Raw genomic sequence first — 15,274 nt, 5'->3', positions numbered from 1 at the left:
CACAGTCCTTATTGGGTGGACAAGGAAAGCCGCTTATACTATTCCTACCTGGGCCTACCTATAAGATGACAATTCATGGCCCCTGCCCTCCTCTCTAAACAAACGTTTTACTAAGCAGATGATTAAAGAACATGCAGCAATTAAGTGGCTTTCCTAGCAACTAGCTCCACCAATTTTCTGTGCCTCCAGCACTTGTAGCTTTGTGATTCTGCCTAAGACCAATCCTCTGCTCCTTGTCTGCCTGGCAGAGAAATGGCCCAAGTCACCCTTCTGGCATCACAGAGTACCACTGCACCCAGCATCTTAAGGCTTGCACTCAAGAGGCTGCAGAAACTGAGTAATGACAGAATCTGTATCCAGCTCTGCTGGGTTCCCTACTGTTAGTGGAGTCCAGAATAGCACTAAAAAAACTCAAACATGCTGCTAAACTGTTTACCCCAAACATGTTTATCCCAAACATGCTGCTAAACTGTTTACCAACCGTTTATGGCTGTTTTCAGGTTTCCTAGTAGAAGTCAAAAGCTTGTTTTATCACTAATGTAGCTCCAACACATTTGCTTCTGTGCATCCTTCAAGCACAATTCCTAAATGCTTTGCAAACTAGTTCTTTCCTTAAATGGGTTGAATCAAACTTTCTCTTTTGAACACTAAGCAGGTAGGGGTGCTTCCAGTCTTAAATAACTTCCTTGTGTTCTGGTTTAGCTCTAATACTAATACTAGCTCTGTTTACAGTTAAGTATTGATACTTACTTCACAGAGACATCCCAAAGGATATTACAATAATGTACCACATTTCCATAGCATTTTTCCATCTGAAGAATCTGAAGCTCTTGTCTCTTTAAGTATCAAATTCATACAAAAAACCTAGCAGCTCTCCCTTTCTAGCCGAGCTTGGACGTGAAGCAGCCTGATTAATAAACTGAATAATCCAGGCCAATTAATTCCACTACATGAAGCTGCCTATACATGCAAATTAACAGATGAGAAATCCTCAAGTAACACTAAGCACTCAGCAGAGGATAAAACACAAAGGGCAAGCACTGAGGTAGTTCCTTGGTCTCACTCTTCCAACAGCATTAAAGCTCCAAACAAGCCACATTCATAACTACACATGTACCAACCACCAGCCAGGAAAAGAGATGACTGGTTTCAATCAGCATTCAAAGAGAATACAAATAACAGTTTAATATTCTGACAGAGCTACTTTAGTTTTGTTCTCTGAGTCATTTTCAGATCTCCCAAAATGCTTTGCACTTCTAAAGATGCAGGCTGGATGCCCTAATGACTCTTTCTCATTAAACCATTATCACTCATTGCATTTGCCCTTTCAAAGAATAGCTAGAAAGGAAGTAGGATCATTATTTCGTTAGCTTCTCTAAAGCTGTCTTTATTATCATGACAGTCACCACTGGCTTCACAGAAACATCTCAAAGGATATCACAATAATATACTCTATTTCCACAGCACTTTCCCATCCAAAGAATCTGAAGCTTTTGTCTCGTGTTAATCCATTCAGCCTAACAAAGTCCCAAGGGGTAATATAATCTCTATTCTAGAGATGAAGAAACAGAAAGCTTGCATAGGTAACCATTCATTTTTTCCAAAAGTAGGCATCTACAATTAGCTATTTCAGCTTCTATAATCATCTAGTGTATGGCTCAATACTCAAACCCACCAAACTCCTACTATTAATCTGCCTAATTTGAAAACAAGTATTTACTAAAAATATATATATATATTTTACATATATATATACAAATATATATATATATACAAATTTGGCTGCCTAATTTTAGCAACCCAAGCCTGAACATTTGAAGAGATGTGACCCAAAGGTGGAACAGAACAGTTCTGGCTCAGCTTTTCATCTTAACTTGAATCCTTCTCCTTTACTAATTACTTATCTTTGCAGTTAAAGACTTCTAAGTGCAGATTAACTACCCCACATATCCTTACAACTGCTTGACCCTACAAGCAAAACCTGGTGCTGTGTTTTCTCCCAGTCATCTAGTCAGAATAGGATCCCCTTTAAAACACATTATTAAAGGACTGGAGGGGAAGAAAGGCTGTGGTTATATCAAAATGACCCTTTCAATAAGTCACACCCCAAATGCCTCCTTTAACTTTGGTTAGGCCTTTTATGGCCGACTGATCCTGCCTAGCTGGTTCTCCAGATTGCTCCATTGAAGCCATCACTTGAGTCTCACCATCTTGGAAGGTTTTTATTGCCTTCAGCTTCAAGGTGATATTTGCAGATTTCTTCTAACCACACACACACTTGTATACATAAATAAAAATGTTATTAACAATGCATTAATAAAAGAAATTGTTGCACCTCATTACACTACTGGTAGCACAGAAACTGCTACAATGTGGAATGGACTCTGGCTATATACAAAGCCTGAAAAGGCTCAGTCCATATATGTGGGCATTTGTCCCACATGTCCTTGTACACTGACCTTACAGCATCTCATTGTGTCCTCTATCCTGCCTGCCATTCTGCAAACCAAGACACTGGCAATACCACAAGAAAGGCTACACAGTGAAAAGCAAAAAAACTCAAGGAATAGTCCATGCTTGAATGGAACTTTTTCTTCTCCAGTGACACTTTTTGTTTTTTTATAACCAGCAGTTCCTACCAGACACAAGGAGAACCTCTTTGCTGGCATTAGTTAACATGATGAAAGAGTTGATCCAGTGCAACACAAGTTTCATATTCATATAACCAAATAAATGTGAGCTTTCCCTGATCAGGCTGTGGCACCAAATCCTACATATTCTCTTTATAAAAGTAAAGTTTATAATGAGGTTATTTTATTGGGAGACTGTAAATTCTATAATTGTATTCTATTATGACCACTTAGGAACAGAAATCACCTGCTTGATTCCACTGCCTTCCCATAGCAGGCCATGATGTGGTTTAACCATTGCTACAAGTGCTATCCCACAGTCTGGCAAACAAGAGCTCAAGGGGCAAACCAAAGTAGAGAAGCTCCTCTCTATCAAACCTGGTCATAACTCAGTGCACTGAGAGCTAACAAAATCTGTCTTGTTCTGATAGGTCTGAATCTGGGCTTCATTGAATCTGATAAACTGGCCTGAGCCAGCAGACTTTGATACTGTGGTAAGATTTGCTGATCCCAGAGATATGAAGTAGAGATGTGAAGAGGCAGAAGAATGCCATATGTATAGCTTTTAGAGGAGTCCTCCTCTCAGATGGTTTCCATTTCAGGGCTCTGTCAAGCACAGAAAGGAGTCTTTGTTTGTTTGCAGTGTCAGCTACTCAGCTATGGAGACAGGTTATAAAATGTGTGTCAGTCTTTCAGGAGAAAAAGAGCTGCATATGCTGGCAATGGTAGGGACAAGTCAACCTCCTGGCGCATACATGTGCCACAGACTCCTGTCAGGGGGTTTCTCCTCTGTGCCTGTGATTCTTTTCAACTGTGTGTGGAGAAGGAGCAGGTATGGTTCTGATTTTAGATTCTCAGTCTTTTTCCTATAATACTAAAGCTTATGCATTCATCTCCAGATCAGAGTCCCATTGCACAAACACACCTGCAGCCCCAAGTGAGAACTGCATGGGGGCACAACTCCACTTCAATGAGCAGTAGAATATCCCAGTTCCCTGTGCACTTCAGAGAGCACCAGGACCACACATAGCCCAGATTAACACTTGCTTCTCCTCTCATGTGCCTGCAAACTGTTTGCCTGCAGTGTGCCTATCTCTCCATGCCCCCCCAAACAACTTCTTTTCACCCACTGGCCAGTTTTCTCCCAGTCTGACCAAAAAACAGAAATCCAAGAGGAACAAAGTTTCTACAGGTGTCCTGAAAACCAGCAGCCAGCAAAAGGAGAGCAAACTTACTCCTGCTCAGAGAAAAACTGCAGCATGAAACCAAACCCCACAAGACATGAGAGCAGGCAGATGTCTCTCAACATCCAGCTGCAGGAAAACATTCAAACACAGCTCACATATTTAGACAGTACAAAGAAGCCAACTACACAACACAAGTCAGGTTGCCAAACTTCCATTGCTTGTGAAACAATTTGTTTCTGACTCTCCCTTCCTTTTCTTGCCCCTCAAGTTACCCTCCCTGGGATAAAAGCTTTTCTGAAGCTGTGACACACTGAGGAGAGACCCCTCCTGAGTCAGAGTCCAGCTTGACCACCTCTTATGGTAGTTCCCCTTTGGCCAGCAACCTTGAGACCGAAAATGGTTCAGGACTCAGGCAAAAGCTGGCTCAGCACTAACCTTATCACAGTGCTTTGCACCAAATGGGTTCTTATTGGAGCACAGAGTCCTAAATGAGGAACCAGGCCAACCACACAATAATTACTGCACCACTTGGGAAGCTGGTCCCACTCACAGGCAGGGCAGAGGGCTGCTCCTCTGCAAAAGGATATCAGTCACTGAACTTTGAGATTATTCTTTTTCTCCTTTGTTGAACATTTTAGACTATCTCCTGGGTTTTGATGACTATGGCTGTTGCTGAGTGAACACCCTCCACTCCTTAGTGAAACGGAGTACCCTTTTCATATTTAGATACAACAGAGAAGCATGCTTTCCCATCTGAGTGCTGCTTATGAGTTCAGACAAAGCCAGAACCTGCTTTGGGTAGTCAAATGCCTGTGACAGATACAGAGTTGGCCCTGTTACTCATCCAGCCCCAGCTGCAGCCCTGGAAAGGCAGGGTGGCTGCTGTCACTGACAAGGTAGCGAATGGGTGTGAGTCCAGCAGCTTCCTGGGCTTTCCCCTGTCTCTTCAGGACGACTTCATTACCAACTTCAAGGCAACCAGGGGAACCCTGGTTCAGCTCCCAGGCTGCAATGAGGTAGCCTAAATTTCACCTAAAATGAGGCAGTGCCCAGAAAGATGCACTCTAACCAGCACAAGGCTGTCTGGCTGATCCACACACAGGGTCACTTTTTCTGACAAACTAAGAGAAAAACAAAAGCCAAACACATCAGGAAATACTAAACAAACAAATGACAAAAAAATAAAAGCTAAACCAGTTTAACTAACTCATCCCAATGGACTTTCTAACCCCACATGAGCATTGTTACCTTATGCCACCAAAAATGGCTGTAATGGAACTAACAAAGTCCTTAGTCCTTCCCTCTCTGGAGCTGACACAAGTCTGGATGTGGACATTTTAAAACAAGGGTATCCAAGGAGGCCCTATGGAGCCATAACTACTTACTAACCGAGTGCCTGTATTCCGTGAATCTTTCACTTAACAGAGCACAGTATTTGCCGTGCTGAGAACTTTTTTACCCAACCATGACTTTAGAATGACTGCAATACATATAAAGCCAGAATATTTTACAATTGCAAACAGAAACAACAGTTTCCCTTTATCTCCATCCCACTAAAGGAAACTAAAGACAGTAATGAAAGTCTGGGGAGTGAACAGAAACGGAGCAAGCATATGGTACTGCTTCCTGGTGTAGTTTCCCACCCTACAGCAATATCATGGTCTTCCTAAATTGAAGATGATGCCTTTGTGTGCAAGAGCCATCAGTGGGCTTTTAGTTCCATAAATCTGTCTAACCGCACAGGGAAGCTTTTGGCAACTTCATTATCACATGATAATAAACACTACAACTGTGTTTTGTTTTTGTTTTAACTTGATAACATAATTCAGAGCCCACTGCTACCACTTAAAAACAAAACTATGGAGCCCCATGCTGCCATTCGTGATTTCACTGATTGTTGACTTATTCCCCACAGATCTTTTTCCTAGCCTAAAGAGTCCCTGTTAATTTAGCCAGTCCCCGTACAACCTATCCATGTGTCTGATCACTCTATGAATATTCTTTCTAATCCATTTATATCTTTTGTTGTGGATGCCTCAGGGACCAATCTTTAACAAGAAGATCTTTCTTGAAAAAAAAAAACAACAGCCAACTATCTAAGTACATCAGCAAAACCTCAGGGTATTTAAAACAACCTAAATAAAACCACTTTCTGTCATCATAATACAAGGGCTTACATTTGCAGTACTTCTGGAACCATAGCCCACCAGTTCTAGGGGACTTTCAGTTCTACAAAGCTTCAGAAGTATCTAAACACAGAGATCCTCATTGGAGAAAAAGCAGTTCAAGCAGACCATAGTTTTGCTGATTTCTCTTGAAAAGATAGTTTTTCCTTTTACCGTGCATGCCATCCAAACACCTTAATACACCCCCCAATTGCTATTCTGATACCAGTACCCTTCCTCCACCCCTTTTCTTTTCTGATTAATGACAATTTCCATCACCAAACATCCAGAAGACTTGAATATGACCTTTCTTGATAAATTTCAATTTATATTGTACAGTAGAGACTGGCAAGGCAAAATGAGCAGGCATGATGTATTAGTCATGATTTGCAGTTCAAGATGAAGGAGATAAGAGCTAACTAAGAGCACTGGCTTCCTCTTTTCCTTCTTTTCTTGCACATTCGCTTCTATTTTCGACAGGAAAGTATCCTCAATTTGTTTTTCAATACAAGCCTTTGGAGTACTGTGAATGTCTCAGAGGTTAGACGGAAGGATACAGAATATTCCACCTCTGGATTTAGGGACAATAAAGCACAGGAAAGGTGAATATCTGTCATGTTTCTAGTGGCTTATTGCTCATCAGCATTTCATTTGATCACCATCCCACAAGGCAGGGAGACTGTTCACATCTGTCATTCCTTAGCAGAGATGACTACTCAGATGGGCATGAACAGTCTCTGGTTTTGCATATTCAGCCTACAGGGATGGTGGGAATTAACTTGAAAGCCATATATTTGCATAACTCTTGTTGTGCTTGCCCTGTAAGAACACAGTGGAGCTTTGGATATCCCCAGCAATCACTATTTGAACAATGTGCCATTGTGTGCCTAAATAGCACTCACCATCACAAATGGACTGTACTTTCCCAACCTCCTCTCTTCTGTACCCAGGCTTTTCCTTACCTCCAGATACACCATTTCTGTGGAAATGGCAGAAGCAGTTTCAGATCTAAAGTAATCTATAGAATGATCCCAAGTAGCAAAAAGCTCTTCTGAGACAAAATGGGGTGAGGTGTTTGCAGAAAATGGGTTTTCTTGCAGGAAAAAAATGGCAGAGAAAGTGAGGGATGCTAGGCAAAGCAAAAGTAGGAGGTGTCATGTCAAACCAAAAAACTACCTTGAGCACCATAGTCTGATGTTCCCTGCCCTATAACTTCTAGAGGCAGAATGCCTTTCCGTGAGGTAGAGATGAACACAAAACAAACTGATGGACCCTAGCACTTCATGGCAGGCAAGAATTATAAAAGCCAATGGCAAAGTATGCTCTGCTTTTTTGAGAGCCTGGGATCCTGATCAAAGCAGGCAGGCTGCAGGTGTAGTGGTTACTAAGCATTGCTTTATATTCTGTTGCAGAATAACCCAGTATAAGGAGACACAAAAGCAACAAATATTGGTGCCTCCTACTGTGATACTAAAATAACTCTACTTCCTGCTGTAAGACTCCATCTTCTCTATATCATGGCCATTTATCTCATTTAAATTCAGCTGCCTACAAAGCAGGTAGTTAACTGTAGCTCCCAAAGCTGTCCACATTTTCTATTATAGACAGAGACTATTAACTTCAGAGGATAACTTATTCATCCTAAAATAGGTGAGGATGTATTTCTTTCTTAAGGTGTTTTCCTCCCTTCAATGTAGAGGGACACCACAGCAACTAATTCACACACTTAACCATTAAGAGTCTTAAGGTGTATCTCACACTAAACAGAATAGAAAAGTTCATGCACTGAGCTGGTAGCACAAATGAAGGGAAGGACCTCAGTCATCCTAGCTGAGTTCATAATTTGTTGTAATGTATCAGTGCTCTGTGTTTTAAATGTTGTTCTTGGGAATATGTATGAGAATTACTACTAGAAGTAAATGCCAAATGATATCAAAACTCCACTGTGACTTACACACACTATAGCATTACAAAGAGCAGAGATAAGAGAAATGCAATATGGATTTCCCAACAGTTACTGGCAGAATCATGAATATAAACAAAGACTAGAGGAAATGTGAAATGGCTTCTCCATAGAAACACTTCCCTTCACTGCATGCTTGCTGCATTACACCACTGATGACCCACTGGCAATCTTTATCATGACCAGACAAAATATGAAAATTGTACAGGCATCAGGTAATGTTCACATCAGCAGCTTCAGTAAGGACATCAGAATCTGAACCATCATCTTATTGCTTCCAGCCTGAGACTAAGACTCCTCATCCCTGCTGAAACGACCCAAGACACAGTTCAGTCGCCATGAAACAGCAGTTAAGGTAGTCTGGCTTCACAGAGACCTCTGCTTTTTCTGCTCTGGTCATTTCACTACTTAGAAATATATGTAAAAGCATTAATTCTGTACAGCTCTGAAGAATTACACCTCATCATTACTCACTTCTCATTTGCACTGTCTGAAAGATTTGACATATTTATCGTGTTCTTGATTTTGATGTATTCTCATTTTCCAAAGAGGTGTTTTATGCATCCCTGATAAAGCAGCATACTGATTTGATTCCAAGCACTTGACTGACTCAGCAAAGATGGCCTTATCAAGATATATTCAAGAAATTTGGTCTAGAGGATACTTTAATAGCCTCAAAGATAAAAGACAGCTTTGATGACAAAGCCTCATTAATTAATCAGATAATAATTGGATTATTAATTAGAAACAAGGTCCTTCCCAGGCCCTTTTTTTCTTTATTACCATAGCTAAAAATGCTTTTGTAACAATTCTATTAAGTAGCTAATAATTTTAATTTGCATTATTTTGTAGCAAAAAGGAAGTGCTTTGAATGTAGGATTTTCTGAAGCAATTGTAGAGGTTCAATTTAGCATCCATGATATTGGGTGTGTTTAAGCTGGGACTCCCCTTATATGTGTATCAAACAAAATAGTGAGGGAAGACTATGGAACAGCCCCACCACTAAACTGCATTTCTGTGCAAGATGTGGATAACACAGGTGTCCTTCCAGCCACTTGGAGAGTAAGTACACACTGGGCAATACAAACAACCCTGACAGTAGGTCACCTCACTGTTAGAGAGAGAGGGAAGATGTCTCAAATCTCAGCTTTCCATCTGGGGATACCAAACATCAGTGCCCTCCTCTGGGATGGTAGCTGAGGCCAGGGTTTACCAGAAACTTGCCTTTGACACTGCCTGCCTGCTCTGAGATCAACGTTAGGCAGTACTATGAGGACACTTGATGAATCTGAGTCATCTCTAGTGAAACACAAGACATGTTAACATTTTCAAATTATAGGCAAATCTTTGCAGAACTGATGTAGTTAAAAACCAGGGCAGTGATGGAGGTAGCTCAGCCCAGTTCCTTAGACACAGATATTAAAAACTGCAGACAATTCACAAACTAACTTTTACAGTCAGCCTGCAACACATTCTATTCCCTACCTCAGCTGACCCCTCTCCCACAAGCCTTATGTCTGTTTGCAACTCCCCTACTTGTGACCCACAGAGGTGACTACCCCCAGCAGCACACCCACACAACCTGAACCTAAATACCAAGAAATCCTGCCTAACCCCAGGCAAGGCTTATCAGCACTCCAGATTCCCATTTAGTTACCTTAACTTCCTGGGAAAAGATTGGCTCTTACTGTTTCCTACAAGAAATAACTCATGAGATGCAGCCACCTAAGGCAGTTGACAGGACTGACAATGCAAGTCCATTCTAGACTTACGAATTCTTCTTTACTTCCAGTTATAACATGACTGAGAGCTTCCACATGCTAATTTTCTACATTTAGTAAGACAGCACTAAATCCCCAATTAGTTTAAGTTATCATTGGCCCTATTATATTGAAGTGAATGAATAGTGGCAGATCTACACAAATTTACACAATTCCTATGTATGTCTATAAACATACAGACTAATAACAACACTAACAAGAGGATATTAGCATTTTGCAAACATTTAGCAATTATGCATTTGTGTAAATTCTGTTTTTCGAAGACACTTCAGAGGTTTAAACCTTCACGGATCAGACAAAAGAGTAGAAGCTAGGTTTTTCTTAAGGAGCAAAGAGAATTTGGAGACATAAAAGAACACAAATAAGTCTTAGGCTAATTGTTCTGAACAGGTTTTTTGCAATCACATTTTCCCATCAGGACAGACTCCAGCTAAAGCTTTTTCAATACGATAAGTAAATAAATAAAACAAAACATAAAATCAGCCCATGCCCGATTCCTTTGAGGCTTAACCATTCCATTTAGTACTGAAATATCCATGACAGGGCCTGCAACCCCTGCCCCAGCTTTCTGAACCATACACTAAAGTTTTTGTGCATCACAGAACACAGACATCATAATTCACGAGACAGGAGCTCTCAGACTGGATTACACAGCTGACAATGCCTGTATATAGGTTCCACCACTTGTTTTTGCAGGGTGGCCTTGTTACACAGCTGGGTCCCTGCACAATAAGCTAAGGGTGTGCTGAACAGTCCCAAATGACTCTCTTCTCATCCAGACCATGAGATTATGCCATTATATACTCTCCTAGTTCTTCAGAGAGCAGAATTTTGGTGTAGACCTCTAAGGATGGAAATGTAAGTGTAAATGGAAGAAACCAGTCACCTGTCATCCAGTTTTTTATCTTGGGCAAATCACAGCAGCTGCTGGATTAAACCTTTCATATTACACTTAAATCCAGCACTACCTTGTGAGTAGATATTTCATGCTAGCACTGTCTGAGTGTGTCTTACTCATTCCCATGAGGGTTAACAGCCTTGATTCTAGGTAGTATGTGTTCAAAAACCAGACATTGAGGTCTAACCTTGCACCTGTAATAGAGACCTTCCAAAGAGGCAAGATTGCTGTTTATTGTCAAGGTTAATAAATAATTGTGATCCATATGACAGATGCTCAACACGGGGGGTCTCCCTCTTCCCCACCAACTGCTTGTGAGTTGTGGGCAATTCAGAAAGTACAAAACTGATCACTCCTGCACAGTTATGCCCTAAGAACTCACTGCCTTTCATACCATAGTTGTTTCAAGCTTAATTTTACCCTGGATAAGCCTTCGTTTCCTGTCATCTTCTGCACTCAGCACTCAGAAGCTCATCTAACACAAAACACTTTGTCTTGGGAGAATAAACCTGTTGGATTTTTTTTCAGACAGAAGATCAATAAAGTGGGAACAGCTTGAAAAGTCAATCAGCTTCAGCAAGTCCCTCAGGAGATGGCTGGGTGATTGTCATTTTAATGAAGGAACAGTAAATGGAGCACAAGGAAACACACATCCCCTTCAAACTCATGAGGGAGGATATCTTATGCTGAGAAGGAGGGATAGAAAAGGAAGCACTGGAAGAGATCAGTCATATCTGTAGCTTGACAGGTTGTTGCAAGGAGTAGTCAGAAAGAGCTAACTAAAACTTCTTCGAATTGTAGCTCCAGTACTACACTGCAGAATAATATTACCTCCAGGTATTAGATGAGAAATATTTTTGTTTAGGCCCTGAAATACAAGGATAAATATCCCTTTTGCCTTTGCTCCTAAGAAGTGTATTGGAAATATGGTTCTTATTTATGTTAAAGTCATGGCTTTTACCTAAATAGAGTTTATGAAGAGCTTAAGCACCCTCCATGTTATCACGGCAACTAGAAGGGGAATGTTATCTGTGATCCAAGATGATAAAGTATTTTTTCTAGACACACTATGGATTTTCTTTATGGCTTTGGATTTAATAATAATAATAATAATAATAATAATAATAATAATATGTTAACTACTTATGAAAAGGATCAAACGCAAACACCCAAGATGCAGACTATGAGGTCCATTGAAGAATTTATTTTTTACTAAAGGCACTGGAAGATTTCTTGGGCATCTGCAAGGTTCCTACTTTGCCACAGACCTACTATGTGGTTGTGATATTTGTGCCAGTGATGACATATTTTGTTGTTCAAACCATGTAGTTTAGAGCATACCATCTCCCACAAAGGTGCTCACTGATGTAGATATTTCAAACTGTAAACTAAGATCCAGAGTTTCTTAACCATGACAGATGGATTGGATTTACTGTGTGAGGTCTCGTGCCCTGTGCCATGTCAGAGCTCAGAACCCATCAACACAATTGTCTATCCTAGCATTCACATCTATGACTCAGTATGGTTTGAGCCTTTAGCCATGCTTTCTACTTGAACTTGGGTTCCAGTCCCACTCAGAACATCTGCTTGTTGATGATTCAATTGTTACTTATGTTTCTGACAGCATTGTTCATTAATCCATGCTTCAAAATATGTTGGAACAGAACTCATTAAATTGTATAGTGTGTCTTCAAGTAAACCCAGCATGGCTCACTCACAGCCCCTGGACAGGTCTAAAGCAGTGGTGCTTAAGTTCTTTCAGTGATATTAGTAAACCAGGAGAGAAATGGCTCTTTTTTTTTCTCCACTCTAGTTAACTTGATGCTTCAAAAGCCAATGAGAAAATGAAACAGGATAGTACATTCCTGGAGGGCAACATTAACACCCCCAGTGATAATGTCAGCATCAAGGGTTGTCCATCTTTTAGAAGGTAGATTTCAAGAGCCTGTGATTAATTAGGAAATAATGGCAGCTCATCATTGTCTATTTTGTTACCCTTTTTAGATGCTGTCCCAGAAGGCACATGGTTTATTTTAACATCAGCTTAAACATTCTGGGAATAAATCTTCCTGCAGGCTGAGTAGTAGTACTCTGAAAACAAGCCCCCTGCTTGTTTAAGAAGTATCCCATCAACCATTCTGTGCAGGGCCAGTTCTGCAGACTTGTCTGTGCACACCTCCACAAGTTCTACTCTGAGGACAAAGGGGATAATGAGCTATGTGTATAAAAGAGGAAGGTTCACACAGTGCCATGATTTCTAGCAAAAGCATTTAGTCAAGATATCAGAACACATAGACAGTGTGGTGCATCTTTGAAGCTTATTGCTAAGAATAAGGGCAGTGATGAGCAGCCAGTAGCTCAGAGCAGATGAACTTTCTTCCCCCATCTCTGTCCTTTCAGAAGGTTCCTGGAAAGGCATCTGAACAGGAAACCTCCTAGATTAGCACCTCTGCTTTGAGCATGCTACTTGGTTGCTCCTGTTTTAATGTTAGCCCCTCAGCTAGTATATGTCCAAAATAAACTACTTATCACATCCAAAACTAGAAGCCTTAATACAGGACACTGTATTCCTCAGAACATTCACTCCACAGAGCCCTATCACCCATAGGACTGTGGGTCCTAAGTAGACATGCATCATTTAGCCAGTTGAAAACATAAACAGGTGAGAAGATCTCTCACTAAAGGAACACAGCCAAGCTTTAACCAAGCTTCCATCAATTAATTCTTCCCCCCTCCCAATACCTCTTTAACCCTTCTGGTGTGTGCTTCTATTAATCACTGTCCATGCAATCCAAAATGCTTTTCCCCAGACTCCATTTTTAGACACACACATTTATTTGTGCTTAACTCTGATGTAAGGGAATACTTCCATGTTAATCATGGATCAATAAAGTTGATATTGAGACTTAAGTGCTGTGATTACTAAAAGAAGGAATGAAGAAAGAGATATTACATCATGTGCAGATGCATGTATGAAACAGCTGCCATGCTTTAAAACAATGTGTTTGTAATAATCAGTGTACTATGGTGAAATAGCAGCTGTCTTTTCAAGCCATCAGTAAATGCATATTGGGTGTACTATCAGAAGGAGTTGTTTGTTCATATTTTACTATATAACTGGTACTGAAAATTGAGAAAATAAATAATGAGGTTTTCCTACAAGTCATTATTTAGCAGAAATTACACTTTAATAACCCTAGTACACAAAATATTTTCATGACTTAATCTCCTTTCCTCATGGATGAAGGCAAATGATAAACATGGGCTTCTTTAACCCCTACATTTTCCTTTTTTTAAAAAAGAAATCTCATTTTGCCAACACTTATCAGTGTCCCCGCAGCAAAAAAGGGGGAAAGATATTAAATGCATTGCTGGGAATGGGATCCCAGCCTTAATGACACCATCAATAATTGCTGTCACAAGCTAATATCAGAGTTGCAACCTTACAAGGAAGATAAAGAGGCAGAGTTTTTCAGATCTTGGTTTCTAGACAGGCTCTAAATGGGATTTTGCTACATGCTTTTAAATGCTGCCTGACCAGCTCAAGGGGCAGTAGAAACTAAAAGCAGGTTGCATCCAGATGGGGAGTACTAAATCTAAGGTTGTTCTTTGAGCCTCCCAGAATAGTGGTGGATCATGAAAGCAGAATGTAAATACAGCAAACGCTATTCTTACAGCAAGCCTTACATCTTTGATGGCCTTCCCTGGACACCAAGGATATCCGCAGGCACCTGCTGCTTCATACACCAGGCAGATTCCAGAAACTCCCCAGTCAGCAGTACTCAGATGCTCTTCGGTCTCTACATCACTGCAGAGTTACTGTAAAGCTAAGACCTTGTCATCACAGTATAGGCACTATTAAGAGAATTTATACTCCAAGATGCTTTTAAAGAGACCGAATGGATGCTAGTTGAAACTGTGGCTGGAGAACTTAGATCAACTGCTCTTCAAATATTGGCAGCTTGATGGCTTTGGCACTGCCTGCAACCTGCACAGACCTGCCCTTATACATCTAAGCTACAGATGAGCAGCAGTACTCCCATTTCCTGTTAATATGCTAAAGACCAGACACTGACAACCATTGTGTATTTGCACAACATCAAACCAAGAACAGGACAGCTGTTTGAGTGCTTCTCTGCACCCTGCTAGTGCAACTAAGCACGTCCTTCAGACTTGAACAGAGAAGGAGACAGGCTTAAAAATCTGCCCCAGCTTAAGCTGGGAGGTAGCAACTCCAGAGCTCAGATGTTTGGGGTCACCATGACTTCTCAGATGACTGAATTATTAATTCCCCAATAGAATTAGTATATTAATCAATAGAAAATAGTGGAGAGGGGAGAAGCATGCTGGGAAATCACCTTTAATTTTGCACATTAGCGTCTCCATGTAATTAGTATTCAGCATGGCACACTTGCATTTCTTGTTGCAATTCCTGACAAAACCCCCATCAAGGGCTTTACAGGATACTGTTTCATTCCTAGTCTAGGAATGAAGACATTCCTTCTGCTTTTTCTTAGGGGTGGCCAGCAAATAGAGTTCAGACATTCCCTCCTGAACTATCTAACTATGGAGACCCTTTCCTGGTTTGGATGGTAACCTTACCCTGCTCTTGTCTACTGTATGCTCTCATTCAGAGACACCATTAATTAT

At 40.7% G+C, this 15,274-nt stretch overlaps 1 protein-coding gene across 1 annotated transcript in view; it reads right to left on the bottom strand.

The window, feature by feature from the left end:
* SORCS3 (sortilin related VPS10 domain containing receptor 3) overlaps positions 1-15,274 on the bottom strand; it is a 298,778-nt gene that overhangs the window by 164,056 nt on the left and 119,448 nt on the right. The gene's annotated exons all lie outside the window — the stretch shown is intronic.

The sequence above is a fragment of the Melopsittacus undulatus genome, chromosome 4 (genome assembly GCF_012275295.1).
Source record: "Melopsittacus undulatus isolate bMelUnd1 chromosome 4, bMelUnd1.mat.Z, whole genome shotgun sequence".
Taxonomy (NCBI): domain Eukaryota; kingdom Metazoa; phylum Chordata; class Aves; order Psittaciformes; family Psittaculidae; genus Melopsittacus; species Melopsittacus undulatus.
Note: the sequence above shows the minus strand (reverse complement) of the source record. Positions and strands in the feature narration are given on the sequence as shown.